The following is a 24,675-nucleotide window of genomic DNA, read 5'->3' on the forward strand; positions in this document are numbered from 1 at the left end:
ACTATTTTATTGTCACCACCACTGTTATATATGTGACAAGTATTATGTGTGAGGAGCTATCACCAGGAGTGTTCTGACAGTGTGCCCCTCCCCACCCTGTTTTCCAGGGGTTTCCTCTGAGCCACAGTGAAAAGGCTGGGACGGTGGAGGAGGGGTCAGGCAAGAGCATTAGAGTCACAGAAGTGCTTTGTAGCATCAGAGAGACGCCTGTTCTCCCTCTCCTCCTTACACTGGATGTGCAATACTTGAGTTATCTGCCACACATACAGCCTTGTCCTCCTCTCCTTCTGCAGATGTGTCTGTGTGTCAGGTTCTCGCCATGCCTTCTCCTGACCCCTGCACCCCAACAGGAGTGCCCCTTGCAAAGAACACCCTCATCCCACTATCAACTGTTCATTTATACAAAACAATTCTTGGAAAACAGATTATTTCTGTCTTAGATAATTAGTTTGAATCCACATTTATGACTAAGCTGGCAACCCAGAAGTTCATGATCACCTGAAAGAGAAATCCCCAGGTGAACAGAACTAACTGTGAAGGAAAATAATAAGGTTGATCAGCAGAATTAATCTCTATAACTGAAATGTCTGCATGGAAAGTCCCATAGAACCTGCTGTCAAGCAAGTATCAGGGCTGATAGATTCTCCTAATAAAAAACCAGCACAGCCTCTGTAGAGTCAGTTTATTACTTGTATAGACAGAGAAAGCAAGGTGATCCACAGGTGTTGTGACAGGCTGACAGATTTGACCCCATGGAATTGTTATCGGCCAGGTTATATGGGCAATGACTAAACAGATTTCATTTTGCTTTGAGACACTATGTTATATAGGAAATGCTTCTCCCATGGGAACACCCCACTCTGTACTAAGTATATCATTTACTGAGCATGACTTGTTGGGAATACCAAATGATAAAGTGGCAATTCTTGTATAATGAAAAATTGTAGTCTTTTTGATTCCTGTTCTCCTAAACAATGTATTATGTTAACGGTGATGTCAACAATGATTGTTTACATGTTAGTAACCATTCTTTAGTTTGTACCTAAGTGAGGTTATTTTGACCCACTTTCCCCTCTGCTAATGATTTCAGATCTCATGATGTTACTTTGTAATATTAAATCATTGCAACAAACACTTATGATTGATATACTGACTTAGGATATAAAAACTCCTGCAACCCTATTGTCAGGGCTGTTCTCCCAATAGCCGTTATTGTGGCATTGTGTGAGACAGTCAGCCAGCCACCTTAATAAAGACTCTCAAATTTGGACTTCTCAGTGGTGATTGGTCTGTTCTAAATTACACCCCATAACAATTGGAGGCCCCAGCGAGATCCTTGATGCCTGGTGTGTAGCCACCGCTCACCACTGACCTGGGAACTCCTGCAGAGGAGTGAGGCCACACCACTGCTCCTAGGTGAAGGCCTCTGAGAGACCTTCCTCAGTTCCAAGCTGCATGGTCTGCACAGCCCTGCCCCAGGACTTAACTTACTTCTCTGAGAGTCACCTGTTTCTGTGCCCCCTACCCCGGGACCAATAACTCTGTTTCTGCTGGATCTGGGGACTCTGAGGAAGGCTGGATGCAGCATTACTTCCTGAGTCCAGGACTGTGGCAAGATGTCACCCAGGTCCTCAGGTCAGGAATCAGGAGTGGCCATTTGTCAGTGTCTTTGGTGTCTTGCCTGTTCTGTGTTTGTTCATCTTTTTCTGTTTTGTGTTGCCCTTGAGTGTGGACATGACTCAGTCTCCCTCATGCTCATCATGTACTCCCTTCATACGTACTGACCAATTTCCAGGAATTCCTGACAAGGGCCACTGATGATGGAACCCACTGTGACATCTTTTCTCTCTCTAAATTCTGTGAGAGAGAAAGGTGAACTCTCAAGGTCAGATAGCCCCATCAGGGGACCATCCGATTGTCTTTGAGCAGCAAAGACATCCTGATCAAATATCTTATATTCAAATTTGGAAAATATAAAAAGGTTAAAATGCTTTTTAACCATGTTCACTAAAGCTTACATTGAAATGTAAATGACTGCCAAAAGGAACTCCCAGCTATTGCAGTTGGTCCACCAATGCCAGGATAAAATTCTGATGGCTGCTGTCCAAGAGACCAGAAAAACAGTTTAGAACAAGACCCCAACCTGAGGGGGCTCTCCCAGAAGACCAATGGAAGCAGGCATCCTTGCTGTCTCTTTTTGAAACTCCTTCATGGAGGGATGGGGCCTGGCCTTTGTCTATATTCTCTTCATTCTTTTCGTCTCTAACGAGCGGGACAACATCAGAATGGAGGGAGGTCAGAAAGACTTTTAAAATTCTAGTTTTTAAGTTCATCATTTTGATCTGATGGGTCTAGGTTAATTTTTTTTAAAAGTTCAAATAGTTATATTGGACCAAAATGTAAATCTTCACCTGATTATTTTAAGGATATTATCTTGTCAAATTTATTCCAAAGTTTATTTTCCAGTTTTATAGTATTTTTTTATATTTTATTTTTTCAGCCAAAAAGAATAATAATATTATGACATTTGCAAATAAATGAATGGACTTGGAGAATATTATGCTAAGTGAAATAAGCCAAGCCCAAAAAACCAAAGGCTGAATTTTTTTCCCTGATAAGTGGAGAATGATAAATAATGGAAGTTGGGGAGTGGGGAGTGGGAGACAAATGGGGGAACTTTGGATTATGTAGAAGGAAATGAGAGGGATGGGGATGTGAAAAATGGTGAAATGAGGCAGACATCATTACCCTATGTACATGTATGATTACACGAATGGTATGAATCCACATCGCACACACCATAGAAATGAAATGATGTAGGTTAATTTTTTGATCAGACCTATTTTCAACTATAAAGTCTTTCTAATGCTCTGTTTCATTCAGAGGTCAATGTGCAAGAGTTAAGTCTCAATCTAATGGGTTTTAAAAAATAAGCTACAAGGTCTTTGTCTGTTTGCTTTATGTATATGTACACCAGTGTATTGTAATGTCTACGTATGTTTAGTATTAAAATTGACATATGAGCTCATGAATTAAAATTTAAAAAATGAATCCAAATGTCTTTGATTCACATGATTTAAAAGGTTTTTAAATTGGGTAAACAAAAGCATGGCTTTCAAATTACTAGCACAGTTTTGTTTCTAGGTGGTCAAAAACTAATAAAATGTTAATTTTATAAAATGTCTAATACCTATTCTTTCTAGATTTTTCTTCAACAAGGAAGAAATTACTGATGGTGCCCAATACCCTTCTCTGACATCTTAGTTTTTGAAAAATAACTAAATTAGATTTGACATATATGGGATTGATCATGGAAGTGTTTGTTAGAGACATCTAATTGGGTTAAAGAGTTAAAAAAACTGTTAAATATAACATCAAGTACTCTTAACTTCATAATTTCCATAGGGTAACATACAACATTATTGGTGTTTTCATAAATTAATAAATAAAAAAGTGGTTTATAATTACTTTTTGTCATCACTAAAACCAAGGTTACTAAAAGTCTCAACTGGTATAATTCTACAGAAAGTGTTCAAAATTTTCAACTACAATTTAAATAGAGTTCTATAAATAACAAAGTATTTCATCTTATTAAAATGGAGTAATTTACATAAATTCAGAAATTTACAAGGGTTGTTTCAAAATATAAATTTTTAAAAAAGGGAATGAGCAGACTAAAAAATTGAAAGGTTCTAGATATAAAATATTGTTAGTAAAAGAAAATAATGTTTCTAGCTAAAAAAAAAGCATGTGATAAAATAAAACTGTAGTACATCTACATAAACAACAAGCGGGTTTAATTAAGTAAATAAAGTATTAATTAAGGTAAATTTTAAGAGGTTTGTGTGTATATATGAGTAAACAATGGTTAAAACTATTAAATAGTTTTTTTCTAAGGCCAAATATTAATGTACTGATATAAACCAAAGTTCAGTTTGTATGCCAAAATAATAAATAATTCTTAAAATATAAATTTATGCTTAACATTATGTCTGTTAAGTTTTATTCTCTAGAACAACTAGTCTTAAAAATTGGAGGCTTGTACAATTCTGGTTAAACAGCCGCTTTTTAGAATATTGTAGTACATTACAAATTTACTTTAAAAGCTAAACTTGGTTAATATAAAAACATCAATGTCGGTTTTCCAAGATGGCGGCCTAGAGGTTGGCTGCATTTCATGTTGCTCCAGGACTCAGGATTCAAAAGAGGAGATATTGAGACACTTGGGACCAACTCAAAGCAGCCGGGTGACTCTCACCCGTTGGGAAGGCATCCTGGATGGGACGGTGGTCCTGGAACACAGGAAACTTTGTGAAGTAGAGCTGCCGGCGAGACGCCCCTCCCCCCGCTGGAGCAGTGAACTCGGACAACTGGGAGCGCCGAAAGGGAGGCTGCTCGGCACAGTGCTGGGACTTGGAGCAACCACTGGGGCTCCGGCGGATGACCAGGGGAGGAGTGGCGAGGAGAGCTGTGTGGACTCAGGACACCGGGGCCTGCCCTGAGGAGGAGGAGGAGGAACGTGGCCGTGTGGATTCGGAGTGACTGCACCAGAGCTACAGGCGGTTGCCAGAGGAGAAGCTGCGCGGCGAGCTGTTTGGACTCAGAACGACTGCTTCTGAACACCGGGGCCTGCCCTGAGGATGAGGAGGAGGAAGAGGAGCGTGGCTGGTTGGATTCAGAGTGACTACACCAGAGCTACAGGCGGTTGCCAGAGAAGGGGCTGCGTGGCGAGCTGTTTGGACTCAGACCACTTCTGAACCCCAGGGCCTGCCCGGAGGAGTAGGAGGAGGAGGAGGAGGAGTGCGGCGGGTCGTTTGGACTCGCAGTGACTGCATTAGCGCTCCAGGCGGCTGCTCAGAGGAGAAGGCGAGTGGTGAGTTGTTTGGACTTAAAGTGACAGCGCCTGAACACAGGGGGGCTGCCTGGAGAAGCGTGGTGGGTCGCTTGGTCTTGAGTGGCCGCACCAGAGCTCCGGGCGGTTGCTCAGAGGACCCGTGCTGCGGGTCACGTGGATTCAGAGCCACTCAGAGCGACCGCTCCTGAACACTCGGGGGGTTATCTGGAGAAGGAGGAGGAACGGGGAGGGTCACTTCGACTCAGAGTGATTGATTGCCCAGGGCTACGGGTGGTTGGTGGGAGGTGGAGGCACACAGTGAGATTCTTGGACTCCTAGTGACTGCACCAGAATACTGGGTGGCTGTCTGGAGGAGGAGGCATGTGGCGGGTCTCTGGGTCTCAGAGCGATTGTACGGGGCCCCAGGTGGCTGCTCAGAGGAGGGGCCGCATAGCCAGGTGATTAGGTGCAGAGCAGGGTCCCAGGATCTAGGAGGCTTCTGGGTGGAAGAGCCGCACAGAGACAGGCTTAGGGCGGAGCGAAGGTTCCAGGCCTGCGGGCAGATTCTCTGAGGAGGGGCAGCCTAAGGAGATTCTTCTGCGAAGGGTGAGGCTCCCAGGCCCAGGAGGTAGGGCTGGGCCCCTGGGAACTTTGCAGAGGAAGGCAGCCTAGCCCAGGCGGTAGCTGTAAATTGAGGGGAACCTCTAGGAGGGTACTGACCAGCGAGACCTCCCCACCGGGTGAGTCTTCCCTGCCGGGTGAGGTTTCCCCACAAGGACGGTAAAACTAGAGTCTCAGGGCCAAACAGGCCTTGCCTCAGCCCGCAGCCTAGGTCCCCTTTGGATGACCATTTGTCAACAAGTGGAGGCACCTCTGCCCACTAGCAGGGATTATACCCCACCTGAAGGCCACCACTCCTAGAGAGGCAGCTTCCTTGTGGAGCACCGCATTATCAACTTCCTCCAAGACTTCAGGCTACTGAAGGCTAAGGGGGGATATATATAGAAATCTTCAGGGACATTGTAAGTCAATAGAGGAAATCTGCAATATCTCAGTGGTCCACTCATACCTGAACAATATAAGAAAACAAGGAAAGAAAATGCTGCAAACAAATCTAGATGTTACATCAATAAAACCCAATGACAGCATGGCAGAAGAAATGACAGAAAAGGAGTTCAGAATGTACATAATTAAAATGATCAGAGAAGCAAACGATGAGATGAAAGAGCAAATGCAAGCATTGAATGATCGCACCAATCGACAGTTAAAAGAGCAAATACAGGAAGCAAAAGATCATTTCAATAAAGAGTTAGAGATATTGAAAAAAAACCAAACAGAAATCCTTGACATGAAGGAAACAATAAACCAAATTAAGAACTCCATAGAAAGCGTAAAAATAGGATAGAACACCTGAAAGACAGAAACTCACACATTGAAGACAAAATATTTAACCTTGAAAACAAAGTTGAACAAACAGAGAAGATGGTAAGAAATCATGAACAGAATCTACAAGAACTATGGGATATCATGAAAAGGCCAAATTTAAGAATTATTGGGATTGAGGAAGGCCTAGAGAAACAAGCCAAAGGAATGAACAATTTATTCAATGAAATAATATCAGAAAATTTCCCAAATCTGAAGAATGAAATGGAAAATCAAGTTCAAGAGGCTTATAGGACTCCAAATATACAAAATTACAACAGACCCACACCAAGGCACATTATAATGAAAATACCTAACATACAAAATAAAGACAGAATTTTAAAGGCTGTGAGAGAAAAGAACCAAATTACATACAGGGGGAAACCAATACAGATATCAGCAGACTTTTCAATCGAGACCCTAAAAGCTAGAAGGGCCTGGAACAACATTTTTCAAGCCCTGAAAGAAAATGGATGCCAACCAAGAATCTTATACCCAGCAAAACTTACCTTCAAATTTGACGATGAAATAAAATCCTTCCATGATAAACAAAAGCTAAAAGAATTTACAAAAAGAAAGCCAGCATTACAGAACATTCTCAGCAAAATATTCCATGAGGAAGAGATGACAAACAAAGAAGCAAATCAGCAAAGGGAGGAATTATCCTAAAGGAATTGTCAAATAAAGGAGGAAACAAGTTGTGTCAAACAAATAAATAAATAAAATTTTAAAAATGAACCAAATGACCGGGAAACCAAATTATACCTCTATAATAACCCTGAATGTTAATGGCCTGAATTCATCAATCAAAAGACATAGACTGGCAGATTGGATTAAAAAGAAAGATCCAACAATATGTTGCCTGCAAGAGACTCACCTCATAGAAAAAGATACCCATAGACTAAAGGTGAAGGATGGGGAAAAACATACCGTGCGCATGGACTCAGCAAAAAAGCTGGAGTATCCATCCTCATTTCCAATAATGTGGACTTCAAGCCAAAGTTAGTCAGAAGGGATAAAGAAGGTCATTTCATACTGCTTAAGGGAAGCATAAATCAGCAAGATATAACAATCATAAACATCTATGCCCCAAACAGTGGCTCATCCATGTATGTCAAACAAATCCTTCTCAATTTCAGAAATCAAATAGACCATAACACAATAATACTAGGTGATTTTAACACGCCTCTCTCACCACTGGACAGATCTTCCAGACAAAAATTGAACAAAGAAACCATAGATCTCAATAACACAATCAATAATTTAGACTTAACGGACATTTATAGAATATACCATCCAACCAAGAGCGAATACACTTTCTTCTCAGCAGCACATGGATCCTTCTCTAAAATAGACCATATATTATGCCACAAAGCTAATGTTAGCAAATACAAGAAGATAGAGACACTACCATGTATTCTATCACATCATAATGGATTGAAGTTAGAAATAAATGAAAGAGTAAAACACAGAAACTATTCCAACATCTGGAGATTAAACAATATGCTATTATATGATGAATGGATAACAGAAGATATTAGGAAGGAAATTAAAAAATTCTTAGAGGTAAATGAGAACAAAGAAACATCATATCAAAATCTCTGGGACACTATGAAAGCAGTACTTAGAGGGAAATTTATTTCATGGAGCGCATTTAATAAAAGAAGTAAAACTCAACAAATAAACGACCTAACACTACAGCTCAAAGCCCTAGAAAAAGAAGAACAGAACAGCACCAAAAGTAGTAGAAGACAGGAAATAGTTCAACTCAGAGCTGAAATCAATGAAATTGAAACAAAAGAAACAATACAAAAAATTGACAAAATAAATAGTTGGTTCTTCGAAAAAATAAACAAAATTGATAAACCTTTAGCCACACTAACAAAGAGAAGACGAGAGAAAACCCAAATCACTAAAATTCGGAATGAACAAGGAAATATCACAACAGACAGGACTGAAATACAAAACATAATTAGAAGCTATTTTGAAAATCTATACTCCAACAAAATAGAAAATTTCGAAGACATCAACAGGTTTCTAGAGACGTATGAATTGCCTAAACTGAATGAGGAGGACATAAACAATTTAAATAGACCAATTTCAAGTAATGAAGTAGAAGAAGTCATCAAAACCTACCAACAAAGAAAAGTCCAGGACCAGATGGGTTCTCAGCCGAGTTCTACAAAACCTTTAAAGAAGAGCTCATTCCAATACTTCTCAAAGTATTCCATAAAATAGAAGAGGAGGGAACCCTCCCAAACTCATTCTATGAAGCCAATATCACACTGATACCTAAACCAGACAGAGACTCATCAAGGAAAGAAAATTTCAGACCAATATCCTTAATGAACATCGACGCAAAAATTCTCAACAAAACTTTAGCAAATCGCATACAAAAACATATTAAAAAGATAGTGCACCATGATCAAGAGGGCTTCATTCCAGGTATGCAAGGTTGGTTCAACATCAGGAAATCAATAAATGTAATTCACCATATTAATAGACTTAAAGTCAAGAATCACATGATTATTTCAATAGATGCAGAAAAAGCATTTGATAAAATACAGCACCCCTTCATGCTCAAAACACTAGAAAAAATAGGGATAGTGGGAACATTCCTTAACATTGTAAAGGCCATTTATGCTAAGCCCATGGCTAATATCATTCTAAATGGTGAAAAACTGAAAGCATTCCCCCTAAACCTGGAACAAGGCAGGGATGCCCTCTTTCACCACTTCTATTCAACATCGTTCTTGAGACTCTGGCCAGAGCAATTAGACAAACCAAAGAAATTAAAGGGATACGAATTGGAAAAGAAGAACTCAAACTATCCCTGTTCGCTGATGACATGATTATATATTTAGAGGAACCTGGAAATTCCACCAGAAAACTCTTAGAACTCATAAGTGAATTCAGTAAAGTAGCAGGTTACAAGATCAATGCTCATAAATCCAACGCATTTTTATACATAAGTGATGAATCTTCAGAAAGAGAAATTAGGAAAACTACCCCATTCACAATAGCCTCGAAAAAAATAAAATACTTGGGAATCAATCTCACAAAAGAGGTGAAAGACCTCTACAATGAGAACTACAGAACACTAAAGAAAGAAATTAAAGAACTCCTTAGAAGATGGAAAGATCTTCCATGTTCTTGGATAGGCAGAATTAACATTGTCAAAATGGCCATACTACCTAAAGTGCTATACAAATTCAATGCAATTCCAATTAAAATCCCAATGACGTACCTTACAGAAATAGAGCAAGCAATTATGAAATTCATCTGGAAGAATAAGAAACCCAGAATAGCTAAAGCAATCCTTAGCAGGAAGAGTGAAACAGGGGGTATTGCAATACCAGATCTTCAACTCTACTACAAAGCAATAGTAACAAAAACGGCATGGTATTGGTACCAAAATAGAAAGGTAGATCAATGGTATAGAATAGAGGACACAGACACAAACCCAAATAAATACAATTTTCTCATAGTAGACAAAGGTGCCAAAAATATGCAATGGAGAAAAGATAGCCTCTTCAACAAATGGTGCTGGGAGAATTGGAAATCCATCTGCAACAGAATGAAACTAAACCCATATCTCTCACCATGCATGAAACTAAACTCAAAATGGATTAAGGACCTCGGAAACAGACCAGAGACCCTACATCTTATAGAAGAAAAAGTAGGTCCAAATCTTCACCTTGTTGGTCTAGGATCAGACTTCCTTAACAGGACTCCCATAGCACAAGAAATAAAAGCTAGAATCAACCACTGGGATAGATTCAAACTAAAAAGCTTTCTCTCAGCAAAGGAAACTATCAGCAATGCGAAGAAAGAGTCTACAGAGTCGGAGAATATCTTTGCCAATCATACTTCAGATAGAGCGCTAATCTCCAGAATCTATAAAGAACTCAAAAAACTCTACACCAAGAATTCAAATAATCCAGTCGACAAATGGGCTAAGGAAATGAATAGACACTTCACAGAAGAAGATCTACAAGCAATCAACAAACATATGGAAAAATGTTCAACATCTCTAGTAATAAGAGAAATGCAAATCAAAACCACCCTAAGATTTCATCTCACCCCAATTAGAATGGCAATTATCAAGAATACAAGCAACAACAGGTGTTGGCGAGGATGTGGGGAGAAAGGTACACTCATACATTGCTGGTGGGACTGCAAATTAGTGCAGCCACTCTGGAAATCAATGTGGAGATTCCTTAGAAAACTCGGAATGGACCCTCCATTTGACCCAGCTATCCCACTCCTTGGCCTATACCCAAAGGACTTAAAACCAGCATACTACAGAGATACAGCCACATCGATGTTCATAGCTGCTCAATTCACAATAGCCAGACTGTGGAACCAACCTAGATGCCCTTCAATTGATGAGTGGATAAAGAAACTGTGATATATATACACAATGGAATATTACTCAGCCATAAAGAATGATAAAATTATGGCATTTGCAGGCAAATGGATGAAATTGGAGAATATCATGCTAAGTGAGATAAGCCAATCTCAAAAAGCCAAAGGACGAATGATATCGCTAATAAGTGGAGGATGACACATAATGGGGGGGAGGGAAGGGTTAGTGTTAGTGTTAGAGTTAGGGTTAGGTATTTTAGTGAGGCAGCAACTGTCCTGTTTCACAATCTTTTCAAAGACATCATGAAAGAATGGATATTTTTTAAGCTGTCTGTTTTATCTCAACTCCCTAAGGTCTCCCTCCCAGTGACGGGAACAAAGCCCTTAAAGCTGTTCCAGGAATCAGCCCCAAACAGGGAGGAAAAGGGTAAATTGAGCCAGAAAGCCAGATAGTGCTCAAACAGTAGGATTGCCAGAAACTATTGACCAGAATCTATGCCCTGTTGTAAAACATTGTGAAACATGTTGTATGTTATCAGCAAACCCAGACCCCCTTTGAAATTTCCTGGCAGCTTTGTTCCCCTTTTCCCTTTCATGTGTGACCCCTCCTGATGTGTGGTCTCTGCCTTTATAAACCTACAAGATTTTCTGCTAGGGACTCGACTCCTCGAGTCGGGTCCCAGCGCGCTGGAATAAACACCTCTTGCGGTTTGCATCAAGTGACGCCTCCTGCGGTTGATTGGGGTTGCTGTTGATCCATGGGACAGTTTGGGGTTTCCTTTTTGGGGGGCCTTACATTTGGGGGCTCGCCCGGGATAAGATGGCCCCCCCTCATCCGCAGAGTCGACCTTGGAGGTAAGAAGGGGTACCCCGAAGTTGTCTGTCTTTGTCTTGTGTTTTGTTAGTTGGTCTGGTTCTGTGAGCGCGCTTTTGGTTTCGGTGGCAACCGTTGGGTGACTCGTGAGAGTGGCCGAACAGTGGCCGGTAGACGTGCCTGGGGGGCCACAGGTTGCAGCCCTGGGGGACGCCCTAAGGGTGGAGGAGAGCCAGGGACGCCTGGTAGTCTCCGTCAGTAAGGGCGCTGATGGGGTTCAATTGGTGGTCAGAGATTGGCGCCCATCTGTATCTGGTTCTGTTGTGTGTTTGTGGTGGAGGTGGAGGAAGGGTTGGAACAACTGCAGGGTTCTCAGCCCGGGCTACTCTTGGGTGGACCCCAAAGGTTCCTTCTCTGGACTCCCCCTCCCGGCAGCCCTGAAGGGTAACTTAGCAAAGTAGCTTCAGTCTCAAAAGTAATGGGAAATAAGGTCTCATAATTTTCTTTAACATCCCACCTGTCCTGATGAGATGGCTAAAATGCCTTAGACACAAAGTTTCTGTTAAAACCTGTTAGATCCTTCCAGATCTCAGTCAAGGCTTACATTGAAATATAAATAAAAGAAGCCTAAAGGCTCAGTAGGAGACTGGTCTCAAATCCAGGGGAAGAAAAGGTAAAAAGAGTCTTTAAAACTCCAGCAAAGTAAATTTTATGGTACTTTACTAAAGTAATTAATGGCCGTATCATTTTTCCAGGACTCTTGTTTTTTTTAATTATATGTTTTTTGAGCTCATGATTTTTTGATCAGTTCTATTTTTATTCAACTAGAGTTTTTGAACATCTGTTACATTGCAATGGAGATTCACCTATAAAGTTACAAGGCCTTGATTTTGTGTTATTTGTATGTTGTGCTGTCTAATGTCATGTTTTTCTGTATCAAAACTGAGCGCTCCTAAAATTAAAATTTAAAAATGAATCCAGATACTTTTAATTCACGTGATTTAAAAAGGTTCAAATTGGGTAAACTAATAAAAGTAAAATGTCTTTGAAAATAACTCGTCTCTAGGTGGTCAAGCTAATAAAATACTGATGTTAATAAAGTGTCTAATATCAATTGTTTCTAGGACTTATCTTCAACAGTAAAGAAACAGCAAATACTGTACAGGACACTTGTCTGATATCTTGGTTTTTACTGAATAAGTGAATTAGAGTTAACATTTATGGGATTACTCTAATGTGTTTGTAGAGACATCTGATTAATTTACAAAGTTAAAATGCTAATTGTTAAATAACATCGAGTACTTTTAACTCCTTAAATTCCATGGGGTATCATACTTAAACATTATTGGTGTTTTCATAGGTTGGGAAATAAAAGGGTTTAAACTTGCTTTGTGTCATCACTAAACTAAAAACAAGGTTACTAAGAGTTATGTCCTAACAAGCGCAATTCTATATACAAAGGGTCCCAAAAGTTTCAACTGTGTTTCAATTAGAATACTATAAACAACAAAATATTTAATCTTATTAAAATAGAGTAATTTATCTAAATTCAGAAATTTCATAAGAGTTGTTTCAGAATGTGAACAAAAAGGGATCAACAAATAGGAAAGAGAAAATAAAAGATTCTGGGTATGGAAATATATTTACTAAAAGGAAAAAGGAAATGTTTCTGGGTAAGAAAGTGCTTATGTGATGAAATACATGAGGGTCTAAGTAAGTGCTAGGAAAGTCTGTGTAAGTAAAGGGCAAGTTTCAACAAGTTTGTGTGTAACTAAGTTGGTTATATGTATGTGAGACAGCTAAAAATATTTAAGTTTTTTCCTAACAATTAGTCTTAAAAATTGGGGTGTATACAATTATGGTTAAACAACTGTTATAGAGTATTGTACTATGTTACAGAGTCTACATTTTTCTTTATCAAGGACTGTAAACAAGGGGCTGCTAATTGGTACCCCCTGGGCTCTTGCCTGCCTGAAATCGCCTAGTCACCTTCATCAGGGAAAGAGTAAGTGCTGTATAGGTACTAATGCTCAGGCAACAATACCAGTCCCTCCGCCAAGGAAATAGCTTTGGAGAAGAGTATATAGAGACAGAAGTTCCATGATTAGAACTTGCCAGAAAAGAAAATGGGGAAATGAAAGAATAGACATTTTTTTTAAGCTGTCTGTTTTATCTCAACTCCCTAAGGTCTCCCTACCAGTGACGGGAACAAAGCCCTTAAAGCTGTTTCAGGAATCAGCCCCAAACAGGGAGTAAAAGGGTAAATTAAGCCAGATAGCCAGATAGTGCTCAAACAGTAGGATTACCAAAAACTATTGACCAGAATCTACGCCCTGTTGTAAAACATTGTGAAACATGTTGTATGTTATCAGCAAACCCAGACCCCCTTTGAAATTTCCTGGCAGCTTTGTCCCCCTTTTCCCTTTCATGTGCGACCCCTCCCGATGTGTGGCTTCTGCCTTTATAAACCTACAAGATTTTCTGCTAGGGACTCGACTCCTCGAGTTGGGTCCCAGCGCGCTGGAATAAACACCTCTTGCGGTTTGCATCAAGTGACGCCTCCTGCGGTTGATTGGGGTTGCCGTCCATCCATGGGACAGAGTTGGGGTTTCCTTTTTGGGGGCCTTACAATCACACAGTGAGCAGTGGAAGACAGAGTGGTGTCTCTCTCCAGGCAAAGCAGATCACTCATCATCATCCTGCATAACTATGATGAGCTCTGCCATCTTGGTTCAGGATGAAGGCCAGGCAGCAGACTTACTGCCCACTTTCAAAAGGCACTACTTAGCTGGGTGCTGTGATCCATGCCTGTAATCCCAGTGACCAAGAGACCAAGGCAGGTGAATCACAAGATAAAGACCAGACTGGGCAATTCAGCAGCACCCTGCTTCACAATAAAAATGAAAAGGTCTCAGGATTAAGTTCAGTGGTAAAGAGACCCTGGGTTCAATCCCCAGTACAAAAAAGGGTGGTATTCAAAGTACACTACATTTTTGTACCCCCACTTTGCCTTTATTTTTTAATATACTGCAACTCAGAAAAGGTCTGCCTCTTGCAGACAGAAAGCAGGCATGGGAAAAAATAACAGAATGAATCAAACAACATTACTCTATGTAAATTTATGATTACACAAATGGTATGCCTTTACGCCATGTACAAACAGAGAAACAACATGTATCCCATTTGTTTACAATAAAAAAAAAAAAGAAAAAAGAAAGCAGGCATGGGTCTCCAGCTCCTTTCTGTGTGGAGTCGCACTGCATATTCCAGCCTCAATTTTTCCTGCAGAATGTGCACATTGAATGTCCTTCTGAAGTTGAAAGTTTCCTCTTTTTTGTGCCATTTTTGTGATGATTAATGGGCTGAGACTTGGTCAAACTGAAGCAAGATGTGTGGTCTAGTGGCAGGGATGAGTGTGTCTCCTCAAAATCAGCTGTGCCTTGTGATTTTTTTTTAATTTTAATATTAAAATTATTTCACTTTATTTCTGCATTATTTCAAAGCATGCACCCATAATTCCAACACAACAAATTAATAAGTGTTTCAAAGTATTACAGTAAAATAATCATTCTAATAATTACTCAAAAGACCAATAGATTATTATTTTTTTAAATAAAGCAAAGAACCAAAACATCTTTCACTTCAGCTTACAAATTTCCCAGAGATGTTGCCTATACACTGTTGTGTTCCTACTTCCAGCCAATTCTACGTTTTGGTCTTGACTGTCTATTCCTTTCACATTCTCAACTTGCCCATCATCAATTATTGTTGCCACGTATATATTCAGTTCTCTCTTCCTTGAAGTTCCTTTACCTTTATCTGCAAGCATGCTCTACTCTATCAATGTCCAAGATTCAAGGGAGGAAATTCTGCTCTTACAAAGTGTTTTACAGTAATGCTACACTGCTCTATCAGATGCACCAACGTCTATCCACTCTCACTCTCTTTTTTGAATAGACAATGCCTACACACAATACAAAATGCAAGACAATATGCAATCCTTAGGAGCTTATTTTTCATTTTAAATTGTTTTAAATCCTTTGAAAACATTTGGGGGCTGACCTTTTTAATTTACTTTCTTGCTAACACTCATTGCTGCATGTAACTAGTCCTTTTATATCAACTAAATTATAATGTTACACTCTAAACATATGCAAAGTATATTGATCCATTTTCCTCTTAATGGACAGTTTGGATGTTTTCAGATTTTTGTTGTTTGAAGAATGCAAACTATGTGTCTTTTTACATTTGCAGATGTTTTTTCTGGGATAAATATCTGAAGAGAGAAAGGTTGAATCCTAAAGATGAATGTTGAAATTGAAATAATACCAAACAGTTCTCTAAAGTTATTGAAATAATAATTCACTCATCAAGGGTAAATAAGAGACCCTGTGATCTACATAGTCTCTAATATTTGGTTAATGTCAGACTTTAGTACTCTATCATAAAAGTTATAAAAATAATTGTATAATTAAGGTGACATTTGCATTTCCCTTATCACACTGATGCTGAAATTTTTTTCATATATCTAATGAACATATATGTTCTCTCATCTGTAAAATCCCCTTTCATATCTTTTACCCATTTTTATTATCAATTCTTTGAAATTCACTATTGGTTTGTAGGATTTAGATATTCTTTTACTAAGTCCTCATTTGTTGTATGGATCTCAAGTATATTTACCCACTCTAAACTTTCCTATGTGTTTTGTCTAAGGTTTTTAATGAACAAAGTTTCTTAAATTCATGCAAAGTTATGTACCTTTTCTTTTAAAATCAGTGTTTTCTTTATTGTTGAAGAAATATTTCATCTTAAGCTTTCCAATTTTAAAATGTCAAATTTAAGTTCTTCATTTGTTTGAGGCCATTTTTGTATAAGTACCTTTTTGCAAATGAATGACTATTTTCCCAAATCCACTTAAGAGACATCCTGCCTTCCTTCATTTTTCTCATGTGCCACTTCTCTTGTGTTAGTGCATCCCTGTTACTAAAACCCCTGACAAGAACAACTTAAGGGGGGAAAATTTGTTTTGGTTCACGGTTTCAGATTTATGCCATGGTCATCAGACTCCATTGCTGTTGGTCCAAAGTGAGGCAGAACATCACGGCAGAAGGATGTGGTGGAGGGAAGCTGTCTGGACATGACACTGGGGAAGCAGAGAGGTGAAGGGGCAGCAGGGAAGATGCACCCTTTTAGGACACACCCCCAGTGACCCATTCCACACAGCTACACCCCAACTGCCTTCAGGTGCCACCCAATTCATCTGTTCAAATTAGAATGGACTGATTAGGTGATGGCTTTCATAATTAATTACACACTTCACTGCATTGGCACAGGAGCTTTCAGGGCACACCTCACATCTACACCACAATCCACCTATTGTTAAGTTCTGGGCACCTTCCATTTGCTAACTTGGTACACCATTGCTGAAACCTTCCATCTTAATTGATATGGCTTCATAGTAAATCTTCATGTCTGGGAGGGTACATTCGCTCCGCTGTAGTTATTTTTAGCTTTTTATTCTGGAACAATTTTATTGCCTTTCATGAACAGCAGTCTTAGGATTTTATTAGAATTGCACTGAATAAACACATCAGTATGGAGAATTGCCATCTTTGCAATAATTTCTTCCTGTCAATAAACATGGTACTTCTCTTCATTTATATAGGTTTCAGTTAATAACAGAATATCCATTTGGTTTGTGAATAAAATTAATACTAGTTTCATAAAATGAATTGGGAAGTGTTTCCTCTTCTATTTTTTGCAACAGATTGTATAGAATTCTTACTAATTCTTCCTCAAATGTTTGGTAGAATTCTCCAGTAAAACCATCTGGATTAGGAGATTTCTTTTTTGAAGGTCTTTTGATTACAAATTTGATTTCCTTAATAGTTATAGAGATATTCAAAGCATCTACCTCATGTTGAATGAGTTATGGCAATTTATGTTTTTCAAAGAATTTCTCCATTTCATCTATATTGTTAGGTTTGTGTGTTATTGTGTGGGTGGTGATATCTTCTTATCTTTTTGATGTCTGCAGGGTCTGTACAGATATTTACTGTATGATTTTGATGATAACAATATTTGCTCTCTCTCTTCCTTATGTTATCAGTCTTGTTAGAGGTTTGTCAGTTCCCCCATCCCCCAGTACTGGGAATGGAACCTAGGGGTTTTCTAACATTGAGCTACATCCCCAGCCCTTTTGTTTGTTTGTTTGTTTGTTTGTTTTTTTGTTTGTTTTATTGTAAACAAATGGGATACACGTTCTTTCTCTGTTTGTACATGGCATAAAGGCATACCATTTGCATAATCATAAATTTACATAATGTTGTTTGATTCATTCTGTTATTTTTTCCCTTCCCCCACCCCTCCCACCCCTCTTTTCCCTCTGTACAGTCCTTTCTTCCTCCATTCTTTCCCCCCTCCCTAACCCTAACTCTAACCCTAACACTAACCCCTCCCTCCCCCCATTATGTGTCCTCATCCACTTATTAGCAATATCATTTGACCTTTGGTTTTTTGAGATTGGCTTATCTCACTTAGCATGATATTCTCCAATTTCATCCATTTGCTGCAAATGCCATAATTTTATCATTCTTTATGGCTGAGTAATATTCCATTGTATATATATACCACAGTTTCTTTATCCTTTCATCAATTGAAGGGCATCTAAGTAGGTTCCGCAATCTGGCTATTGTGAATTGAGCAGCTATGAACATTGATGTGGCTGTATCTCTGTAGTGTGCTGATTTTAAGTCCTTTGGGTATAGGCCAAGGAGTGGGATAGCTGGGTCAAATGGTGGTTCCATTCCAAGTTTTCTAAGGAATCTCCACATTGATTTCCAGAGTGGCTGCACTAATTTGCAGCCCCACCAGCAATGTACGAGTGTACCTTTCTCCCCACATCCTCGCCAACACCTGTTGTTGCTTGTATTCTTGATATTCGCCATTCTAATTGAGGTGAGATGGAATCTTAGGGTGGTTTTGATTTCATTTCTCTTATTACTAGACATGTTGAACATTTTTCCATATGATTGTTGATTTCTTGTAGATCTTCTTCTGTGAAGTGTCTATTCATTTCCTTAGCCCATTTGTCCACTGGATTATTTGCCTTCTTGGTGTAGAGTTTTTTGAGTTCTTTATAGATTCTGGAGATTAGTGCTCTATCTGAAGTATGATTGGCAAAGATTTTCTCCGACTCTGTAGGCTCTTTCTTTGCATTGCTGATCGTCTCCTTTGCTGACAGAAAGCTTTTTAGTTTGAATCTATCCCAGTTATTGATTCTTGCTTTTATTTCTTGTGCTATGGGAGTCCTATTGAGGAAGTCTGGTCCTAAGCCAACATGTTGAAGCTCTGGACCTACTTTTTCTTCTATAATTTGCAGGGTCTCTGGTCTGATTCCGAGGTCCTTAATCCATTTTGAGTTTAGTTTCGTGCATGGTGAGAGATATGGGTTTAGTTTCATTCTGTTGCATATGGATTTCCACTTCTCCCAGCACCATTTGTTGAAGAGGCTATCTTTTCTCCATTGCATATTTTTGGCACCTTTGTCTAGTATGAGAAAATTGTATTTATTTGGGTTTGTGTCCGTGTCCTCTATTCTGTACCATTGATCTACCTTTCTATTTTGGTACCAATACCATGCCGTTTTTGTTACTATTGCTTTGTAGTAGAGTTGAAGATCTGGTATTGCAATACCCCCTGTTTCACTCTTCCTGCTAAGGATTGCTTTAGCTATTCTGGGTTTCTTATTCTTCCAGATGAATTTCATAATTGCTTGCTCTATTTCTGTAAGGTATGTCATTGGGATTTTAATTGGAATTGCATTGAATCTGTATAGCACTTTTGTTAGTATGACCATTTTGGCAATATTAATTCTTCCTATCCAAGAACATGGGAGATCTTTCCATCTTCTAAGGTTTTCTTTAATTTCTTTCTTTAGTGTACTGTAGTTCTCAGTGTAGAGGTCTTTCACCTCTTTTGTGAGATTGATTCCCAAGTATTTTATTTTTTTAAGGCTATTGTGAATGGGGTAGTTTTCCTAATTATTCTTTCCAAAGATTCATCACTTATGTATAAAAATGCATTAGATTTATGTGCATTGATCTTATATCCCGCTACTTTACTGAATTCACTTATGAGTTCTAAAAGTTTTCTGGTGGAATTTCCTGGTTCCTCTAAGTATATAATTATATCATCAGCAAATAGGGATAGTTTGAGTTCTTCTTTTCCTATTCGTATCCCTTTAATTTCTTTGGAAAATCTATACTGCAACAAAATAGGAAATTTTGAAGACATCAACAGGTTTCTAGAGACATATGAATTGCCTAAACTGAACGAGGAGGACATACACAATTTAAATAGACCAAATTCAAGCGGTGAAATAGAAGAGGTCATCAAAAGCCTACCAACAAAGAAAAGTCTGGGACCAGATGGGTTCTCAGCCGAGTTCTACAAAACCTTTAAAGAAGAGCTCATTCCAATACTTCTCAAAGTATTCCATAAAATAGAAGAGGAGGGAACTCTCCCAAACTCATTCTATGAAGCCAATATCACACTGGTACCTAAACCAGACAGAGACACATCGAGGAAAGAAAATTTCAGACCAATATCCTCAATGAACATCGAAGCAAAAATTCTCAACAAAATTTTAGCAAATCTCATACAAAAACATATTAAAAAGATGGTGCACCATGATCAAGTGGGTTTCATCCCAGGGATGCAAGGTTGGTTCAACATCAGGAAATCAATAAATGTAATTCACCATATCAATAGACTTAAAGTCAAGAATCACATGATTATTTCAATAGATGCAGAAAAAGCATTTGATAAAATACAGCACCCCTTCATGCTCAAAACACTAGAAAAAATAGGGATTGTGGGAACATTCCTTAACATTGTAAAGGCCATCTACGCTAAGCCCATGACTAATATCATTCTAAATGGTGAAAAACTGAAAGCATTCCCCCTAAAAACTGGAACAAGGCAGGGATGCCCTCTTTCACCACTTTTATTCAACATCGTTCTTGAGACTTTGGCCAGAGCAATTAGGCAAACCAAAGAAATTAAAGGGATACGAATTGGAAAAGAAGAACTCAAACTATCCCTGTTCGCTGATGACATGATTATATATTTAGAGGAACCAGGAAATTCCACCAGAAAACTTTTAGAACTCATAAGTGAATTCAGTAAAGTCCTAGGTTACAAGATCAATGCTCATAAATCCAATGCATTTTTATACATAAGTGATGAATCTTTGGAAAGAATAATCAGGAAAACTGCCTTGTGATTTTGTAGATCAAAATGATGTATCTAAGCTGATTACCCTTATGATTATGCAGTCATCTATGCCACCTAAGGCCAGTCTACTTGCCAAAACTTTGCATCTCCTCTGCTTTCTGGTCGCAGAGGCACTCCCCATTCTCAGAAACTGATAGAACAGTACCCAGAGATTTGATGGTGATTTGATAAATGCACAGCAGAGCTGGTTCTCTCTTTCCATTACAGGAATAGTACTTGTAGTTTCAGGGCCATCTTTGTCTACATGACTCAAGGGTCAAACAATGGAACAATGAACTCTGTGAGACACACAGGCAAATGTAAAAGAAGGTTGAAGGCAGCAGAGAGAACAAGGAAGGACTTGGAGGTAAGGCCAGGGGAAGTGAACTGCCATCTCAGCATGTGGGAGTGTATTTATAAAGATAACCTCAACAATATTTAGTATACCACATTCCCTTCTACAGAGTAACCTTGCAACTTCATCTTTCTCTGTTTGAACCCAGGACAGGCTGAATCATCCAAGGCTCCCACTCTGAACCCAACCTTGCAGCAGCCCCAAATACATGGAGAGGCTATATCTGAGTGCTTTGATCAAGTCCCAGCTGTGTTGAGTGTTGCATTTCCCTGTCCCAGGGACCAGACATGTGCTGTGGAGCCTCCAGATACATCCAGCTTCCAGGTATTTAGTCATCCCAGCCTTCACGTCTTTCCTGCTGAAGCCCCAGAAATCATGGAGCAGAGACACATTGCTCCTGACCTGCAGATCCTATGGAAATAGTAAAAGTGTTCTTTTATGGCACTACATTCTGGTGGCTACTAGTGAAGCAGCATTTCCCAGGCCAGAAGGTGACACAAGACAGTGAAGGGCTGTCCTGTGTGGAGACCTGCAGCACAGTTTTGGCTTAGGTCTGCATAGACACAAGAAGATTATCAAGGAAATGTTCATGAAGGCTGGTGGGCCTTGGTCTGCCTTGCTGAAAGCTGGGAGTAGAGAGGAAAATGTAACAGAAGAAAAAAGTTTCTTTCTGAGAAGAAAGAAACTCTACATTCTGGTGTAAAGTGTAGTAACAATGACACTTGTCATAATATTGAAAACGATAAGCACACTTAATGAACTTATGAAGTTAGTTGAAAATATTTCTAGGCCAAATAGTCCAACAACTTATTTTACTCCCATTTAGGAATAAAAGAGATATAAGATGGAATAAAAGTAAACTGTTAAGTTTCCAGGCCAATTTTAGAGCATATACATACAAGTGCCAGAACTTGCTGGTTTCAAAAATAAGTTTCAAAACTCCTGTCTCCCCTAATGGCAAGTTTCCCAAATTTTCAGAAAATGTCTTGGTAACCATAAAATCAAGGTGAGGCTGTTTGATTTTCAGAGACAACAAAACATTTGAAGCTGGGTGATTTATAATAAAAGGAGCCATTTTAGAGCTCAGAGTTTTGGAGCCTGACCCTCCCAGCTGGGTGGCCCCATGTCTCCTGCTCTGATGAGGCTTCCTGCCTCTGACACAGCATGGTGGAGGGCTTCAGGGTGGGGGCTCTTGTGAGGGGGAGCGATGACATGTGAGACAGGAAGCAGGAGAGAGGGGCCCCGTTTACTTTTCACAATAATAACAACCCTCTTCCTCAGGAAGTCACCAGAGTGGGCAAAGAACTACATTAAGCCCCTTTCAAGGGCAGCACCCTGAGTGACCCTACCTGCCACTAGGCCCCCTCTTAAAGGTTCCACCACCTCAACACCACCATAGTGGGACCAGGTTTCCAGCATGTGAGCTCTTGGGGGACACTCTCAAACCACACCCAGACCATCTCACCTCAGAAATGCCCAAGGGGACGCCCCACGGGGCCTTTCAGCAAGGCAGGATGCCCTCTGAGTGTCTCAAGGGCATATCTCCCAGACCTTCCCTGCCAAACTCTAGGGTGCTAAGAATCTATTCTCTTCAGGTTATGTTTACAAAGGATATTAAAAGGACAAATAGTGACAGTCATTTGAAGCTGTACAGAAGGCGAGGATTAGAAGGGTCTGAAGTTCAGGGTCTCCTGTCCCTGTGGATTTGGGCTGCCTAACCCTCTCAGCACAAGAGTGCATGACCAACCTGGAATCTCCCAAAAATCTTAAGGTCATTTTCCCTCACAGGGGCCTGAAGATAGACAGAAGGTCTTGTATCAAAAAGATGTGTAGTGTGGTTTCTGTCTAGTGGGATGACTCCCCTCAGTAAACTTACAGAAAGCCTAGCAGGTTAAAGATGATTGCACAAACAAAACACTGTTGACTTGGGTGAAAAATGATGGAGAAGAATGAAATATGAAAATGCCTTTAGAGCTTCAAATTCTGTAGGCAGGAAGAAGCCTCCAAAAAAAGGTCAGGAATACTCTAGCTTTTGCGGAAAAGGAAGGATAATTCTGCAGGGACCAAGGTGCTTGGGGTGCAGCCAACATACCTGGAGAAGCATTTCAGGTCAGCAAAGGGGGCCAAGCACAGAACGAGTTCTGCCACCCTCCAGTTATCTCCTTCAGACAACTGCTCATTAAAAGGCATGCAAGAAGCAGGGCTGGGTGAAAGTACAGAAATTGCCTCAAGCAATTTTGGAGGCCTCAAATGGGATATTAATGGGAAATTAATCCCTTTTCTACTTCTATAAGAAGATACCTGAGGCTGGATGATGCCTAATGAAAAGAGGCTCATTTAGCTTACAGTTCTGGAGTTCTAAGGGCATGTTGGTATCATCTGGCCAGCTCTGATGAGGGTGTCAAGGGAGATGGCCACATGTGGGAGTGTATGCAAGAGTGATCATGAGACAGGAAGACAGAGACATCCATGGGGTCAGGCTTACTATTTTATAAAAAAACCCCTCTCATGGGAATTCACCCCATGAGACAAGCACTAATCCCTCCAAGCTGTGTCCTGATGACTTGATCATCTAATACAAGGCCCCAGCTCTTGAAGTTTCCACCACCTCTTAACATTGCCACATTGAGGACTAATATTCCAGTACATAAATCTTTGGGGGACACAATCAAGCCCTATCTAAATGAAAGCATCCCTTCCCAGGCTCCCAAGGTCTATGTCTGCCTCACCATGTGTAATGCATCCTCTCTCCAATTATAGTCTCATTAACTATTTTTTGTGTCTGTGTGTTGTATGAAGTGTTTTGAGTTCTTGGTTTTCTAGATATTAAACTCCTCTCTGAGGAAGAGGTGGCAAAGATCTTCTCCCATTCAGTAGGTTCTCTCTTCACACTCAGTTGCTTTCTTTTGCCGTGCAGAGCTTTTTAATTTGATGCCTCTAGATCAAAATTAGGGGGAGGGGGAAAGGAGGCAGTGACAATTCCCATGGAAATAGAAGAGAGATCAGTGGAGTAGAAAAAGATGATTGAGGTGGAGGGACAAGAGAGGAGAGGGAGGAGCAGTGGAATGCAATTGACCAAGCTATGCTATGTGCATGTATGGATACAGCACATGGAACTTCAACGTCATGTATGTCTATGAAGCACCTATTTTTAAAAACTATAAATAAATAGGAGTGGAGGAAGGGGAACATAGAGAGGGAAGAGGAAATCAAAGGAGAGGTACTGGGTGTTGAAATGAAGCCAATTATAGTCCTTGCTTGTATAATCATATCTAAATGAACCCCATTATTATGTCTAACTATAATGCAATAATTTTTAAAAGTCCCCAAATTTTAACTCATTCCAGCATCATTAAGGGCTCAAGGCAAGCTCTTCCCAAACTTGATACCCTGTACAATAAAAAACAAAACAAAATAAAATAAGTTATGAGACTGGGCACAAGAGAGCTGGCCCAGCACACACAAGGCACTGGGTTAAATTCCCAAAAGGAAAAACAAAAGGCTCCATGCTTCCAGGATACAAGGACAGGACAGGCACAGGGCAAAATACTCCTGGACATGAACGAGTGAAAGGGGTTATAGGCCCAGCAAGACCAAATATCC

General features: G+C 39.8%; 1 protein-coding gene across 4 annotated transcripts in view; it reads left to right on the top strand.

Annotated features, from left to right (window-relative positions):
* The window catches only part of LOC306647871 (insulin growth factor-like family member 3), a 465,794-nt gene that overhangs the window by 211,027 nt on the left and 230,092 nt on the right, over positions 1-24,675 (top strand). The window lies entirely within an intron of this gene.

The sequence above is a fragment of the Sciurus vulgaris genome (genome assembly GCF_902686455.1).
Source record: "Sciurus vulgaris genome assembly, chromosome: 17".
Taxonomy (NCBI): Eukaryota; Metazoa; Chordata; class Mammalia; order Rodentia; family Sciuridae; genus Sciurus; species Sciurus vulgaris.